A 16,734-nucleotide genomic window follows, 5' to 3' on the forward strand; every position below is an offset into this window, starting at 1 on the left:
TTCATCCCCATTTCAATACAACCTTCATCCAAACACATCCATTCATCTTTACATCCATTCCTCCATATAAACAAACCTTCAAACACTCACCAACACCTTGTGTCGTAGCAAAGGAAGGGAAGGAAAGTGCTTGGACGTGCTTGTTGTCCAACTTGGATCGTTGGAGCGTTTAGATGTTTTCTTTCTTTTGTTTCTAATGTTTAAATTCATTTCCTTTCGTTTTGTTGTAAATATGAGTGGCTAAACCCCTCTTGGCTAGGGGTGATTTCAAAGCCATAATTATGTGTGCAATATAATTTGATAAATTCCAGTTATGAACTCTTGAATCGTGAATGCAATTGGCCTAACTATTTGATTGATAACTTATTTGTATTTGTTAATTAAGGGTCGACACTTAATTGGCATGCATAAATCTGTTGCTAGAATATAAGGAAGTTTCACATAATCGTTACAAACTTATATTCACATGTAGTGAAGGTCGCTTATAAACGATTGCGTTAAGTTCAATTCCTAGCATAAGCAACATGATGTCATAGTTGCAAGTGCTTTGTCAATGCTTATGATTTTCATTAAACGTAATGATCTTTGATTGTATCTCTATTATGATGTCATGTAGGGAACTTTTGAAGAATGTTTTGGGTTGTCGAATGATGTCATCCAATCCAATAAAACAAGGAAAATCTGATAGTTAACTAGTGATGTCATGGTTAATTTGGAGCATTGTTGTTCATAATTCAATGAAGTAGTAACTGGAAATCGAATTATTTGCATACATGTCATGTGCGGAGAAAAAGCCTCTAGCTATCCCATCCATCATCTTATTTCTCAAATTTGTTTTACAATCTGTCTAGTTTTTCATACTTGTTTGTTTGTTTCAACTTCATCCAAATCAAAACCCCCCTTTTAGTTTCTTGTTTCAAAGTGTTTCAAATCTGTTTTAGTTTGTGTTTTTAAGTGTTTTGATTCAAGTAAAAGTCAATTTTCATCCAAAGTCATTCCTAGTGTCTAGTTTAAGTTTATTTGGTTGTTTTAAGCTGTTTTGAGTATTTTAAGTTTGCTTTGAATCTTGTGAATCTTGTTAAGTGTTTTTAAGTTTAATTTTATGTTTTTGAGTCAGTTTAGAGGTTATTAGCAAGCCCTCCTAATCCTAGGTCCAAAACGATCCCTACTTATACTTATACTACAATTGTCAAAAGAGGGTTAAATTTGTGTGTTAAGTTAATTTTCGCATCACAAGCACTAGCCGATTTTTTGGCCCAACACCCATCTCCATAAGGTTTCGGGGGCAATGAAGTCAAAATCGGCATGGTCGAAAAATGTGATAATTATTGGACGATGTACTTTGATGGTTCTAGTACCTCAGCCTCAGCTGATGTTGGCATCGTCATTTAATCCTCAGATCATTACCGCTGGTATTTCTCTCTCAAGCTAGATTTCAATTGTACGAATAATCAGGCTGAGTGTGAAGCTCTTATCGTCAGACTTAACGTCCTACACGACTTAAGGGTAACCCGCGTACTCATCCTTGGTGATTCCAAACTTGTGATTAACCAACTCAATGGCACTTTTCGTTGCATGAGTTGTACTTTGGCACCTTATCACATGGTTGCCAACTATTTGGCCAAGTCGTTTGAAAGAATTACATTTGAACACATCTCGTGTGTTCAAAACACTGATGTGGACAAACTGGCACAAATAGCCTCCGGAGCACAACTCTTGGAGGGCAAACTAGGCCTGGTAATACAAGTAGTACGACGACCATACCTGGCCCTAGTTAATCACCAAGTTCTCAAACACGATCGCATGATCTGTACACGAGTTATGTCATTACCTTCATTGTTAGAACAAGAGGTTTCTGTAGATGTCTGCGCTGTCGAGACATTAGCAAACGATTAGAGAAAGTCGATTATGTGATATCTCGACAACCCTAGTGACAAACACGACCAAAGGACAAGGGTACATGCCAAACTATGTGTCATACCAGAATGAGTTGTATCGGAAAGGTGATGATGGTTTATTGTTACTGTGCCTCTGCCCGCAGGAGGCTGCCCAGGCAATTGTAGAAGTACACGAAGGAATCTACGAAGCTTATCAATCTTGAGGCATGATGCGTTGGTTGCTTTATCGACATAGATATTTCTGGCTGAGTATATTGAAAGATTGTATCAATTACGCATGAAGATGTATACAATGTCAGATTCATAGGCCAATATAAAGAGCTCTGGCCAAACTGCTTTACTCGGTCACCAAACCCTGACCGTTTAAAGGATGGGCCATAGACGTAATCGATAAAATAACGCCGTCTTTTAGAGCAGCAAAACATTCATGGATACTTGTGGCGACCGACTACTTCACTAAGTAGGTCGAAGCAAAATCATAAGCCGAATTAAAATCCAAGGAAGTTTGCAATTTTGTAGAAGAGAACATCGTGACACGATTCGACGTACCAGAAACGATCATAACTGACAACGACACGATCTTTACAGCTGAAAGGTTCAAAGAATATACGGGAAACTTGAAAATCCAACTCGAACAATCCACGCCGTATTACCCACAAGCAAATGGACAGGCCAAAGCAAGTAACAAAGTTTTGATCGGCATTTTCGAAAAAATGATAAAAGAAAAGCCTGGTATATGGCATTTGAAGTTAAACGAGGCTTTATGGGCATATCAAACTTCACTCCGATCAGCAACCGGGACGACCTCATATGCGTTGACTTATAGGCACGACGCGATGTTACCAGTCAAGCTGAGTATAAACTCGTTACGAGTAATTAAGCAAAGTAGTTTGTTCAGTGCCGAATATAACTAGGCCATGAGACAAGAGTTAAAAGTCTTGGAGGAAGTTCGTTTTGATGCTTATTTGGTGGCACAAAAAAAGATTGTCGAACGATCCTATAATCAATGAGTTAGAGAAAAACGTTCGGCGAGGGAGAGTTAGTTTGGCAAACCGTGTTGCCTGTAGGAGTCAAAGATCTTAGATTCGGGAAATGGTCGCCGAATTAGGAAGGACCGTTCGTCGTCCATAAAATTCTCAGCAATGGGGCATACCACCTTAAAGATCGAACGGGTCTAATTCATAAACTACCAATCAATGGGAAATTTTTAAAGAAATACTATCCAGTCACTTGGGAGATGCGAGAATAAAAAGTTCATTAATTTTGCAAAAGGGTATACAAGTGAAGTTACAAAAGATTTCCTTAAGCCAAAATCCTAAAGGGTCGAAGGAAGGAAGCCTTCAATAGCGGCCTTTAGTTCCAACCACCTTACTTCACCCATTGTGACTTCGACTTGCCTTGTTCTTTTACCAAGCTAAAGTTAATGTATCTGCCTTGCGCCAGCTACGAAGTCTATTAGTCGAGCCTTATTCGCTTCAAAACCCTTTTCGAGATCCGAAGTAACGGCCGACCTTTACCGTTGAAGTTCGGCGATTTGACGTTGTACCTCGGTAATTTCATGATCAAGGTCGGCCAGCTGCGTTTTCTTTGCTTTTATGACCTTAACCTCCAGCTGACTGGTTTCATGAGCAATATTTGCAGCCTTCAGGTCGTCCTCGGGCCGGAGAGCCAGTTTAAAAATAGTAAAGTACTGCCGGGTCCGTTCAAGGAGATTGGATAAGTGGATAACACTTTCGATGCTCAGCAAGCCACTAGCTGCAAGATCATTCGGGCACTCTTCTACGGAGTCGGGGCCTTTACATTGAAGGACTTGCAAGGCCGAAATAGATAGGAGTTTCTGCAACTTGGTGAAGGCATTGGATTCGACCGCAGTTGCAGAAGGCTCGGCCGACGTGGCGGATGGCCCGGCCACTCCAGAAGTACTCGAGATGAGAGCATCGAGCTCGACTTCCCATAAAGGCTGCACATGAAAAGATTTTAGGAAAAAAGGAAAATTGTAAAAGATAGCCGAGAGACTTTGTTTTAGACCTGCCGAGATAAGACTTCGACCATATCCCCTAGTTCATTGCTTGAACCTAGAGAGCTTAACGGCTGAGCCCAGTGTTTAAGACTGCTTCTCAATTCTCGCAGCCGATAAAGGTTGCCACTAAGGTGGCCAGGAAATATATATAACACCCTTCGAGGCATAAAATTTTTATGAAACGAGTAATTGGGCACCTGACATTTAATATCTTTTTGGTTTAGAATTCTAAAGCAGGAAGTTAATAGAAGGATAATGAAAGGCCTTACAAAAGCCGAAGTAACTTCTTGAAGATGAATGCCGAGATTTTGATCCTGAGGATGAACCAGAGTCTCTGTTGTTGCTTCCGGTTCAACCAACGGTGCCCCTGCAGGATCGGGACCAGCTTTAATCGAGGGACGCTCAACTCGACTAGCTGTTTCGACCACCGGTTGGGAATTAAGAGCAATTTTTTCGACCGGTCGAGGCCTCCTCGCCAGTTGGGGATTTTCACTCTTATCATCCTAGATAAAAAAAGGTCAATCATTAAACAAAGAGTTATAGGTAGAAGAACATTATAAATTTTATACCTCTTCTTCCAGGATAACCACCACAATCTTCTTTGGGTCAGGGAGAGATTTCTTCTCTGCCAAGGGAGTCACTTCTTCCGAGGCTGCAACCACCGGGCCAGCTTTGACATGAGCAGCTGCCAGTGCTGAAGTGGCAAGCAGCTCAACAACTGGATTGATGGCCAGCCCAATTATTGGGTTTAGCTGTACTGCAACAAAAGCCTCGACGACAAAAGGAGGGAGAGAAACGCTAGGAGCAGTTGCCCCTGTAGATTGACTGGAGATAACGTGAACCTCTCACTCCTCTTTTTTAGCCAATTTCTTAACGTGTTTTTTGGGTCGGGAAGCGTCTCACGCCGTTTCGGCTTCCGGGCATAAAAGTTTACTCGACAGAGTCGGCACAGCAGCCTCCACCCTTTTTGAATGAGGGGCAAGTTTCTTTTTAGATGCAGCCATCGCCACTACCTCGACCCTCTTGATGGTACGACTACCTAGAAACATTGAACTCAGGATAAGTTAAAGCTTGAACGAATATAAATGAACAAGGAAAGTAGAAGGTATATACCTTGGGCCACTTCTTTGGATTTTAAAGCAAAAACTTTCTTCAGGCGACCGTCAAAAAGTTTTTTGAAGATTTCTTCGACTGACGTGTGAAAGAAGTCCTTGGTATAAGCCTCCTACCACTTAACGAAGGTGTTGGCACACCGAGATTTTAAGTTTCTTGGCCGAATGCGGAATTTGGTGAGCCGATCTGTAAACTTCTTCTTGGTTGTTTCACATTCTTTTTTCAAGGAACCAGAAAAGCGTTCTCGTCTTAAAAGGGAGCGAGATGAAATGAATGGCAGAGGGCACCCTTGAAGATAGCCCAGTTGACGAGCTAGGAAATTGGGATGGTAGACCTCCCAACTACCTCACTGAGCTTCGCAGCCATAAGGTATGTCACAAGTCATGATAAATGACCCAATTCGTCGTCGAACAAATCTTCTAAGCTGAAGAAGTATTTGAAAATTTCTTCGGCCAAATGAGTAGGGATAGGGCGCAAAGCTAACTCCAGACCCATAATTTTGGAAGAACTAAACCCTAGGATTTTAGGCCGCAAAGTCAAGAAGTAGACTTGCAGCCAGAGCTGGAAGACCCAAAGTGGGTCATTTTGATGGGGGTCGATTTTCCCCAAGATTGCTTATGCCAAACACCTAGTAAGGTTGGCAAGGACAGCTGGACTGAAAGCCAGGATGTGACCGCTAGCCAGGGCATCGGGGACCGATATGTTCTCGGCCAAGCACTTATTCGACTTGGCATAAAAAAGATATTTGTTGTACCAGTAGAGTAAGAAAGCCTCATGTTCTCCTTTCGTGGGGTTTTCCCCCTCTGAGCCGGCGAAGTGGGTCATCAAAGTGTTGTAATTGAAAAAGTTTCTGTACAATTTTTGTACTTCTTCTTTTGACGGCCTTTGATCTCCTTTCATCATAACTTTGACGGCACGTTCCTCAAAAATTGTCTTTAGGTTTGAACTGAATTTTTACCCGATGAGAGAGATGTATACCGAAATGTCGGATAAAGGGGTGCCAAGTATGGCGGTCATGTCTAAAACCGTTGGGCCAAGGGGGCCGAAGGGGAGAATCATCGTGTTGTTGGCCGAGCACCAAAAGCTTAATGTGGCCATCACGAGCTCTCAATCCAAGTTCATCTCAATGGTCAAGAGTTTGATGGCGTCAAAGATGCCGAGAGCATTCCATTCGCCGCCAAAATATGGCTTCATCCGAGTAACCCAGGCAACTCAGGCCGTCGTGGTCAAGGGCCAAACACCCTGGGGTTTAGCTGATTCCCATTTCGACCAGTCATACCCTTGGAATAAAGGTTTTAGGCAGTGCTCCTTAAGCATTTCGATGATTGCTTCTGGAACATTGTCCTTAAACAATGGGCCTAGGGTTTGGTAGGAGACATTTGGCTCATCTTCAAACCGGATGGTTTTGATCGTGTTTCGGTCGGTGATATTTTGACATTTGCTGCACTCCTCGATCAACTTGTTAATGAAAGTATTGGTAGCCATTGGAGATGAAAGTTTTATGAGTATTGGAGGCTGTTTTTCTGGTTTTCAAGAGAAAATGGCGAAGAGATTTGAGAGAGAATGGCAAGGGGATTTAAGGGTTCTGAAAGCGTAAAAGGTTGAATGAAGAGAGTTGAGTATTTATAGGCGTTTTAGGGGAAGATCCAAAGGTTTAGTATTTAAAATAAGGGATAAGATTGATCGAGGGATTAGTAATCATGATGAATAGTTAAAATCCAAATAAAGGGATCAAAAAACTTGTAGATCGAGACTGCACGATGACGTATGATGGCGAGCTCAATGGTGAAGAGACGTTTGAGTGTCTACACGTCTCAAAAAGATCAAAAATTCACGGATCAAGGTTATAATGATGGCGTGTGGTAGGGAGTTCAGTTTTGAGAAGGCGTTTCAATGTCAAGTGAAGACAAACATGCCAAGGAGATGCCACATGGCAGGATGTCTGACAAATTTAAGATCGTCCAATCGTGCTTCATAAATGCGCCTGGTGGATGGGATATTCGAGACTTGTCATTGTTTTTAAAGATACTTAAAGGTTTAATTTCACTTCTTCAAGGTCAAAACTCGGCTAAGGAGTTTTAGGTCGAAGACCTCAGAAGCGATGGGGCAATGTTTGGGCCCAAAATAACATTATTGGGTCGAGCTTAGGTTTGTGTTCGGTCCAATGCTCTTCCGGAAATATTATGAACCGTCTAGGCTGGCATAAATCGCCAATCAGGTTGGTCAAGTCCTATTGCAGGAAGGATTGATTGGGATAAGAGCGAAAAAGTTGAGTCTTGGTACAACAAGGGGGTTCCAGGGTTGAAGGCATTAGGAACTCGGGAGTGAACCTAACTCATTATAGAGCTTGATTCATAAACCTATCAGAACTAGGATTGGCCGAATCCTTATCAGATCAGATTTGGGAGTTTTAGTCCGAGTACATCTCTTGTTCGGCCAGGAATAGGTTCGCTACTATATATATAGAGGGGAGTGTATCATTCAAACCCCCTCGAATTCAACACATAAACTGCCATGCGCAAACCCTCGCTCTACGCGAAACCTCTTAAACATCTTGAGATTTTTATTTTCTTTTTCCGTCAACACATCTTCAGTTTGGATAAACAGCACTATGAAGGCAACCAGTGACATCTTCAGTTTGGATAAACAACATTGTTGCTGTAGAATCAGCCGACCCTGGAGCACCTTCAGTTTGGATAAACAGCACTGCGTCGAGGCCGGCTGGTTATCTATCCAAGTCTCGGCCAAGAAGGATTTTCGAGTTCTTATTGGTAGAGGTCATCTCATTAGCCTTCTCGGCAAAGTTAGGTGTTACAAATTACTAGGCTCAGCTCATTGAACGCCGAGTTGTTTTATGATTGGATATACACAAGTTTTAGAGTTCAGCATTCTGACGGCCAAACCATGTTTACCATTAAGACATACATCTCTTTTGAGTACTTGTGTCCGTATAGTTTGGTACCGGTTCGGCGTGCTTATACTCTTACGAATATAATCACCGTGACCAAACCCAGCACCGACGATCCGTGAACTTCGCAAGACTAGCAGCCTTGTCTTCAGGCTCTAGAACCCGAAGGCCGAGACGTTTCCTTCCTCGACCGCAGTCGTAAGATCAAGAAGTCAACAGCGCTCCCAACGCGACATCAACACATTTTACACCCCGGCCAAGCTCGGCCGATGAGTTGGCACCCCCCGCACACAACCAAAGGACGTAGTTAGCTTATTAATTACTCGGCCTGCGCGCCACGTAGGCTTGGTAGTTTTTAGGGTCAACACAATGATAATGAGCTTACATTTCTCAAATTTAGGTTTTGTGAATGCATTGAAGCTCGTTCAGCCGATAATAGGCAAGTACCCTGGTGTCTCATACGCCGACTTGTTCCAATTGGCCAGTGCTACTGCGGTGGAGGTGATTCTTAGTCTTCCTCTAACATTCGTATGAACAAAATTTGTACATTTATAACAAATTCATTTAACTGATTGAGATCGTTTCGTTTTTCAGGAGGCAGTGCCCAGAAGAAGGGAGGCTTCCTGGTTAGTAAACCATGCATATTTTTCTATAATGGTATTCAAGATAAACATGGAATTTGGAATTATTTTGGTGAAGACCATATACGATTTTGCTCTTCAATTTGCTCAATTCATTTTGAAATATTTGTCTCGGCTTGTTTAGATGCTGGCCCTCCTTCGCCTGCTGATCATCTACGTCAGGTTTTCTACCGAATGGGGTTGAATGACAAGGTGACTTTTAAGTGATGTAAACTTGGTTTCTGGACATAACAATGTGCATGTGATGGTTACTAATGAACCTGTTTGATATGTAGGAAATAGTTGCATTGTCTGGGGCACACACTCTGGGGAGGTCCAGACCTGATCACCGTGGTTAGGGCAAGCCAGAGAAAATTACACGGTATTGACTCAGAATCTCGTATTCACTTAAACCACACTTAACAGAAAAGAATTTGCGACTGTCAAGTGGCTTATTTAAGATATTTTCCGTTCCATCTATCACTCGAGGTTTTGAGATTGAACAACCAGAACATGAGCTTACTGACTTGATTAAGGTTAATGTCAAACATGATATCTTTAGCCATGTGGTTATTTAGTGGTGGCGGCTCGCACCTACAAGCCAACGATAAATATTTTAAGGAGAACAAGAATAATTTCACCACAATAGCTAGAAAGTTAACTAGCATTATGTTCATGGCAGAAAGACGGGCCAGGGGCACCAGGAGGACAATCTTGGACAGCACAATGGTTGAAGTTTGATAATTCCTACTTCAAGGTATTCAAATAGTATCCCCTTATTTGGGTGTGAATTCTCACACTCCAATAGGAGGCTGGTGGGAGTTGGTACAAGGTTTTCCTTTACTCACGACGGGTTTTCTCTACAGGATATCAAGGAAAAGAGGGATGAAGATCTACCGGTGTTGCCAACTGATGCAGCTATTTTTGAAGATCCAGCATTCAAGGTAAAACAAAACATAATTGAGAGTGATGATGTTCTATGCGTATCCTGTGTTACATGGAAATTTTGCAGGTATATGCTGAGAAATATACTGAAGAACAAGAAGCCTTCTTCAAGGATTATGCTGAAGCTCATGCTAAACTCAGCAACCTGGGGGCCAAACTTGACCCTCCAGAGGTTTGCTAACTTTCAAAGTTTCATATGTTGATTCTGTTATGGATTAGCAATCCCCTGTGAATAATGCATGTTAATGCTTACTGTATGAAAACTTATTCCTGCTTCGATTTTCGTGCAAAGGTCCTCCGGTGTTGTTTTGCCTATTAACCTTGAGACTGATTATTAAATATGATGATCAGGGTATTGTGATCGATGATGGTCCTTTGCAGCCTATACCAGAAAAGTTTGTGGCAGCCAAATACTCGTCTGGCAAGGTTGTAAACGCGGAACTCCCACACCTCTTAATCAATAATCTTTTGATCAATAATTAACAAATCCCTTGCATCTGTGAGGAATGATGACAAATCTGGGGGGAAACTTTTTCCGTACAAAATTTTCATGGTCTTTATTCGTATGGCTTTCTGCACGAGTAAAAAGCAAGTATCAAGCTTTGTTGGGCTATCTGCTTTAACAGTACAAGATGAAGCTATTTTCAATACTCAAGTGTAATAGTCGGGATTCTTAAATGAAGAGGAAAGGAATAAATTCAATAGTAATACCTCTGTGACTGTGAATTGCAGAGAGAGCTGTCAGATAATATGAAGCAGAAATTCGGGCGGAGTATCAAGCTGTTGGTGGAAGCCCAGATAAGCCTCTACAGTAACTTTTTCCTAAATATCATAGTTGTGATTGGGCTTTTGGCAATTTTGTCATCTTCATTCGGAAACTGATTTTTGATTTTCGGTTTTTCTTTTTTATAAATGAGAAGTATTACATTGCTATTTTACAATTTACACTAAATATTTACTGAGGCGTTCCCTAAGGTTTTGTACGAGTTTATGATTTATCAAGCGATCCGGTCTTCTCAGTTTCATCCATGATTTCAAACAATGTCAGTGCTTGCACACATTGTTTAACATCAGAGTAAGTTAAGTTTTTGAGAATTGCACATTATTGAAGACTCTTTTTTTTTTTTTTGAACAAATTATTGAAAACTTACGTTCAGGTAACGTTGCAAGGTGATGTTCGAGCTCATACATTTAAATAGTGAAAAAATTGCGTTCTTCCCTCAAATGGAGCAAGAGCAACCAGGCTTTCACCTATGAGGAAACATTTCTGGATCTATCACTATGGCAGTATTTCATATCAATATTTCACTGCCATATGCGTCAATTGTTTGGGATACCGTCCACATTGACATCTGGTTTAGGCAAGTCATTTGATCGTAGGGTTTTAAACGACATTAGAATATCAGTTATTCCTATCTATTATTTCCAGCTTGACCATTTACCTTGATAGAAATTTGAGGCCAATATATTGTCCTAGTGGCACTGGCAATGAAGCTAGTGATGTTGGAGTAGATTCCAAGTTTTCAATATGACGATGAGGGTACCAATGTCTTTTTACGGTCGAATTAGTGCTAGTTGTACTAGTAAACGTAATATAATCCTAACATCTGTTATATAATGTATGTCGACGAGTTTTAGTCTAATAATATCACACTATCAATCTGTAAATCATGGACATGAGAAAATGCATAAATTTACTCTGCAAGATGCGTTTGTCGATGACGGCAGAGATTTTCTTGATAGACAATTTGACATGTTATGTTATTAGATTATGTCGATCTTCGTTCTTAGTCAAATGAATTTGATTCGGTTTTGTAATTCAGCTTCAGGGACTAACAACGTAGCATGCCAAAATAAGACTGACTCAATAGGATTTTGTTTTCCCAAATATGACTTATTTTCTGTGAAGCATGTAATCCTAATTTCATGAAAGACTTATTTTCTGTGAAGCATGTGATCCTAATTTCATGACAATTTGCTATCCAGCGTTCCCGCCACATCAATTTATGTGAAGCTTTTTATGAGTGGGATGCTATCTCAGTAGTACATTCTTGTTCTACTTTTTTTTTTTTCCTTTTTTTCTATAATATTGCACGATGATTATAATTGTTTCTTTTTTAGTTCACGCACAAAACTAAAATATTTGAACAATTCAATTAATGCCATCAAAATTTTAGCATTGATTCAATAACATGCATGGTCTATTTATTTATTGGATAAGCATCAAATAGCTAAACGATTTCGTATTTGATTAATTTTTTGTAGAATAATTGTCAAATGGTGACCTTAAAGATAAACAATTTGAGTTATCATAGAACATTACATAATGAAAAGGGTGACCTTGCTAACATTCATTCTTCTTGTAAAAATGTCTTGGATACAGTGACAGAGCCACTATGGAGTCATTAGTTGTCTTTGACCCTATCAACTTCAAAATCCCCATGTGTATTTGTTTATGTATTGTATTGAACCCCTATAAACAACTAATGCAAACTAAATTACAATATCATTCTCCTACTTCTTTTATTTTCTTCTATCATATTTGTCTTCATTTTCTCTTTTCTTGTGTGCGACTCTATTGTGCGCATCATTTGCTTGATTAAATATTTTAGTTGAAAAACCTTGATAATTTTTAACATTACTCCACAATATCATGTATCCATCCTCGACAAGTCTCTACAAATAATAATAGTTTTCGACATTATAGAATAAACCTTCGGCACATGTTGATAATAATTGTTAGCTACCTATAAAGTGCTAGACAAATGGCCCAATAATTTTATTTTTGGCTGATACTACAACTCTATTATTTGAAAATTCTGATTTCATCACTGCTTGAACATGTTGCTTGGTCAAAGCATGGGGCAAATACCAGAAGGAATGGGACTTTCCCCTTGGAATAAAAGTGTAAGAAATAAAGAGATGATCATAAGTAGCTGAGCTCTGCAGCCTGCACTCCCCCAATTTGGTGGCACATAGGGTTTTAGCACAATGATTGTTCTCAATGGAGGGACAAAGCCTATCGAGTATTGACTACTGAGTGTCGTGATAAAGCCTAACTAGCCATGGGCCTATATGGCAAAAGTTGCTTTTGCTTTTCCATATGGAGCCAAGTGAAAGGGAGCATTGAATAATCAAAACTACATATGTCAGTGTGAAAGCAAACTCTATAATTTTAATTTATTAAATGTCCAACTACATATATCATTTTCTCTGTCACTTGTTTCAATTTTTCTAGTATGAATTGGAGCATAGTATATATGACCGTTTGATCGCTAGCACTTTTGATTTATTGGCCTTACATTCAGACGTTCATTCTCTCATTCTATGTTTAGAGTCGATCTATACTAGAATTTTTGCACTTCCTTGAGCATCTCCAATGTGCTTCACAAATGAGCACCTATGTTAAAATTTAGGGAGAAGTTAGAAAACATCAATTCCAAACATGTTTCATATTATGCTCTTAAGATTATGAACGCAATTTCAATTTGACCGAGTAAACAAAAAGGACCAAAATGTGTAACATCGAGGATGGAAGCAACTATTATTAGAGTTCAAGGGCCAAAAATTAACTTGTGGTATAAGGTTTGTTTTATCTTAATAAAAGGGTTCACAACCAAATATGATAGGTTAATTAAACAAGACTAATAATAAAATTAGAGCATCTTGAATGGAAATGTCAAAAGATAAATGTCAAATGTTAATTTAATAGCTAACGTGGCTATTTATACCATACTTGAAGAAGGAACTCATCCTCGTGCCACCAACCAGGTGATGAAATATAATGAAAGGTGATGAAGGAACTCACATTCGTACCACCAACCAAGTGATGAAAGCAACTCACCATTCATTCCACCTACTAAAAGACGAGTGTTACAACTTGTACATGTGAACTCCTAACATTCACAAATAATAAAAAACCCTCAAGCTTGATAACTCAACTAGGGGAGCACTTATGCCCAACAAGAGTTATAGTCACCAACAAAGTCTTATTGCAAGCCAACAACAACTTCAGTGCATGGCATACGAAGATCAAGCTATTAAGCCATCTTGCATCTTCTTCAGATTTTTCTCCTTTGTAACAATGCAAACACTACAACTCGTAGAAAGCTTCACACACTCTTGATCAAGACAGTGTGAAGCAAAACCAATTTATGGTGCCAACAAGAGCTTTATCAATGGATGGCAACCACAATTCTCAAAAGCTTCACACACTCTTGATCAAGACAGTGTGAAGCAAAACCAATTTATGGTGCCAACAAGAGCTTCATCAAAGAAGTTTAACCACAATTCTCAAAAGATTCACACACTCTTGATCAAGACAGTGTGAAGCAAAACCAATTTATGGTGCCAACAAGAGCTTCATCAATGGAGGGCAACCACAATTCTCAAAAGCTTCGCACACTCTTGATCAAGATAGTGTGAAGCAAAACAAATTTATGGTGCCAACAAGAACTTCATCAATGGAGAGCAACCACAATTCTCAAAAGCTTCACACACTCTTGATCTAGACAGTGTGAAGCAAAACTAATTTATGGTGCCAACAAGAGCTTCATCAATAGAGGGCAACCACAATTCTCAAAAGCTTCACACATTCTTGATTAAGACAGTGTGAAGCAAAACCAATTTATGGTGCCAACAAGAGCTTCATCAAAGGAGTTCAACCACAATTCTCAAAAGCTTCACACACTCTTAATCAAGACAGTGTGAAGCAAAACCAATTTATGATGCCAACAAAAGCTTCATCAATGAAGGGCAACTACAACTCGTAGAAAGCTTCACACACTCTTGATCAAGAATGTTCGAAGCAAATTCAATTTATATGGTTCATCCAAACCTTCGACTACTACAAGGTGTGGCTTGCATCACAATCTCTTGCTCAATAGTGTGGAAGCAAAATTTGTATATGTTGTCTCTCCCACATTTTCAAATTTCTAGTTTCCCAAAAAAAAAGAGGGAAATTGGGAAATTCAACAAAGCTTCATCAATGGAGGACAACTACAAATTCTCAAAAGTTTCATACTATCTTGATCAAGATAGTGTGAAGCAAAATCAATTCATGGTACCCAACAAAGCTTCACCACAAAAGTTTCACCAACAAAAGCTTCATCAATGAAGGACAACTACAAATTCTCAAAAGCTTCACACTATCTTGATCAAGATAGTGTGAAGCAAAATCAATTCATGGTACCCAACAAAAGTTTCACCTACAAAAGCTTCACTAACAAAAATGTTACCCACAAAAGCTTCCCCCACCACAAAAGCTTCACCAACAAAAGCTTCACCCACAAAAGCTTCCCCCACCACAAAAGCTTCACCTACAAAAGCTTCACCCATAAAAGCTTCACCCACCACAAAAGCTTCACCCACAAAAGCTTCACCTACAAAAGCTTCACTTCCCACTATCTTGATCAAGATAGTGTGAAGCAAAATTAATTCATGGTACCCAACAAAGCTTCAATCTCAAAGCTTCACCTACAAAGCTTCACCTATAAAGCTTCACCTATAAAGCTTAAATATATATATTGGAAATTTGAAAATTCAAAAATTCGAAAATTCAAAAATTTAGAAATTCGGAAATTCAAAAATTTGAAAATTAAAAAAAAAAAAAAAAAAAAGTCTAGGCCTCCTCTTTCTTAACAAATATATATGAATGAGGAGTTTTGGGCTACCACTTAGAAAGGAAAATGGTGAAGTTTTGTTACTTTGGAAACTTGGCTACTAGCAAGACACCTCCTTCGTCAACTCCCTCAACCGGAGACTTGGGGGACTCCTTCCATATGCTACTGCACCTTGGTACTCGGAAGTCTCACGACCACTCAATGACTTGGATTTTTTCAAGTCTCCAACCGAGAAGTTTTCCTCACTCGGGAAATTAAGGGAGCACTACCTCAACCTACATGCTTCACTCACAAAGCTTCAACATACAAGCTTCAACAAAAGGAAAAATTCAAAGAACTTAGTGAAGAAAACTTTGGTGTATTTAACACAATACATTGAAATGAAGCAAATCTTATTTATTGATATCTCCGATAAGTTACAAATATGTACATATACATGAATCAAAATAAACAAACAAGAGGGAGTCTTCACAAAGGTTGCTTAGGAGAAGTCTCAGCAGTCGACAGAGCCCCAGAAAGAGAAGGCACCGAAGGGTGATCATTCGGAGCCTCAGTACTAGGTAGAACCCCAGAAGGAGAAGGCACCTGAGGTTGATCATTTGGTGCTTCATTACGCGGTACAACCCCAGAAGATGAAGGCAATAAATGCCTTTGGAACAAACCCACAAACCTATGATGATCAAGTAAAATCTGACCATCAGATTCCTGCAGCTGGTTGAGCTTCATCTTCATGTTTGTAGCATAGTCATGTGCGAGCCTGTGCAACTGTTTATTCTCATGCTTGAGCCCTCTGATCTCCTGTTTGAGACTTATCACTTCAGACGTCAATGATTCAACTTGGCAGGTTCGAGCAAATAGGCGTTGGGCCATATTAGACACAGAATCTGCACAGAACACTGAGAGCCAGAGAATCCTTAACAACCAACTCATCAGACCGTTTGGAAAGTAGTCTGTTATCTTTGGGAGTGAGAAGGTTCCTGGCCACCACTGCAGCTGTCATATCATTCTCCATCACAGAGTCTCCAACGGTAAGAGGACCAGTAGGGGATAAGAAGGATGGGTGCCATATGTTGTCTTGAGAGGGCATGGCTACCTTGTCACCAAAGTTCAAGTCAAAACGACAGTCGGATGGGCCAGACATTCTCAGAAATGATGAAGGAGAAATGAGGTGCAATAAATCTCTGAAGTACAAAAATAAGGGGAAAATTCCTACAAGCAATAACTCTCTGAACATATTTCTTGCACACAATTGGTGCCCTTATAAAAGAAAAGGCAACAGGGCCGTTGGTTCAAAAATCGAAGAGGCACCATTCTCCGAATTTAGAGAAGCAAATTTTCCTGAGTAAAATATGTCGGCAATCCCCACACTCAACATCAGCTCATCGGGTACCACAGATAACTTTGCCAAAGATCTCTGACAAAGTTTAGACACATAAATTTTGAAGATCCAACTACCCTACTATTACCCACAAGGGTAAAAGAACAGCACCACTACTTGATAACTGCAAAGTCCCTATGTATGTCAACCTCCATGCTCCATGGCAAGGCAGACTAGCAAAAATGCCCAACCTTTACTCACATTCGAGAAAACACTCCCAACAAGATTGCT

The 16,734-nt window shown here is 39.9% G+C and overlaps 1 pseudogene; it reads left to right on the plus strand.

Moving 5' to 3' along the window:
• Nucleotides 1-12,196, plus strand: part of LOC126603397 (probable L-ascorbate peroxidase 6, chloroplastic/mitochondrial) — a 75,188-nt pseudogene extending 62,992 nt beyond the window's left edge.
• Nucleotides 12,197-16,734: the final 4,538 nt, after the last annotated feature.

This window comes from Malus sylvestris, chromosome 15, assembly GCF_916048215.2.
Source record: "Malus sylvestris chromosome 15, drMalSylv7.2, whole genome shotgun sequence".
In the NCBI taxonomy this organism is placed as follows: Eukaryota; Viridiplantae; Streptophyta; class Magnoliopsida; order Rosales; family Rosaceae; genus Malus; species Malus sylvestris.